Source organism: Etheostoma spectabile, chromosome 17 (assembly GCF_008692095.1).
Source record: "Etheostoma spectabile isolate EspeVRDwgs_2016 chromosome 17, UIUC_Espe_1.0, whole genome shotgun sequence".
Classification (NCBI taxonomy): Eukaryota; Metazoa; Chordata; class Actinopteri; order Perciformes; family Percidae; genus Etheostoma; species Etheostoma spectabile.
The window spans coordinates 22,900,044-22,901,520 of NC_045749.1; the positions used below are offsets into that span (position 1 = coordinate 22,900,044).

At 47.1% G+C, this 1,477-nt stretch overlaps 1 protein-coding gene across 1 annotated transcript in view; it reads right to left on the minus strand.

Moving 5' to 3' along the window:
* LOC116705671 (dynein heavy chain 9, axonemal) overlaps window positions 1-1,477 on the minus strand; it is a 144,167-nt gene that overhangs the window by 106,023 nt on the left and 36,667 nt on the right. The window lies entirely within an intron of this gene.

A 1,477-nucleotide genomic window follows, 5' to 3' on the forward strand; every position in this document is an offset into this window, starting at 1 on the left:
TGTGTGTGTGTGTGTGTGTGTGTGTGTCTGTGCATGTGCGTGGCCTAAAACTCTGAATCCCAGCCTGTAAGAGGCTTTATGAATTTAACATGCGTGTGGTAAACGGGCGTAGCGAGTCGACAGCTGGAAAGAGGAGGAACATCTCTTCATGGATGAGTACTCGGCTACAGATCACTCAGTCATACTAACACAACAGGGGGACGCAAAAACAAACAGTGCAGCTGCAGCACACCAAAAAAGAATACAAGTTTCCATGAGAACATCATCGGGCCTTCTTTTTTATGTGAAATGACAGCGGCCCACCTCTGCTATCCTACAGAGATATTAAAGGACGTAAAACACCAAAAACACTTCCTTAAAAGTTCAAGAGCAGAAAGCGTCCTGAAAAGTGGGATCCAGTGGGGTCCGGCTCCACTCTCTGCGGTCTCTTTGAATGTACAGGCTGCAATACATTCACAGTCCATGCCTGTGCTGGCTGCTACAGAGGCAGAGCTCCACCAATTTATCTCCATGTTGTAACGGCTGGCGGCCTTCTGCTTGTCCCGGCTTTATTTAATGTAGGACTGGTCCCGCCACCTGTGTTAGCAGACCTGAGCAGCAGCCGAGTATGTCGGCGGGTGATGCTAGCTGCTCCCACTTTCAGAGGATGGATTAGGTGTGTGTGCTGCGATAAGAGATGGCTCGGTGGCTGCCAGCTGTCACAGCAGCAGTCTGACACTCCTCTGTTCTCAAGGTCTACTTATCCTCGTATAAGCCACCGTGATTTATTATTCATTACGCCACGCAACACCGATTTATTCTTCTGGCACTTTCAAATTCTCTAAATATTGTCGGCTTCCACAGCGTATGGAAGAAGTCTTATTGCTGCTAAAGAGAGAAGGAAGGATGGAGGGAAGAGCAGTGTGTTGGGTCTTGCAAAGAATAATGATCCTTTGAGGATCTCCATCTCCATTATCATCACGATCATGATCATCATCCTCAAGTGTGTCCATTGTGCAGTGACAGTACTTTACATGTGAGAGGGTCTGCTTGAAGCAGGATAACAGAATGCAAGATGGCAGAAAAGCTAGCATCAGCTGAAACGCACAGAACAGGGCTGAGTCCCCTAATCAAAGGGCTAGCTGCTGTAGGTCGCTCAGAGCATACACCGATCACATCCCTTCAGTTCCTCCCCAGAGCTCCGACATGTACAAAACAGGACCATCGCGGGTCATCCACAGGTCAGGATTTAGCTTACATTAAGGCACAGACTTAAACCTGCATTGGTGTTTAACCACTTGTGGGCAACGCAAAAAGCTGTGAACAAAGTGACATAAAAGCTGTGTTGGAAACAGTTTCTATCCCAGAAATAGCACACTATATAGTGTGTTGGCCATTTTGTAGGGCTATTCGAAATCTCAGCGGTTTTGTTAACACAAAGAAAAAGGAAGGTGACAGACATACGGCCCGAATGATGATGAGATGAATGGATGCAATG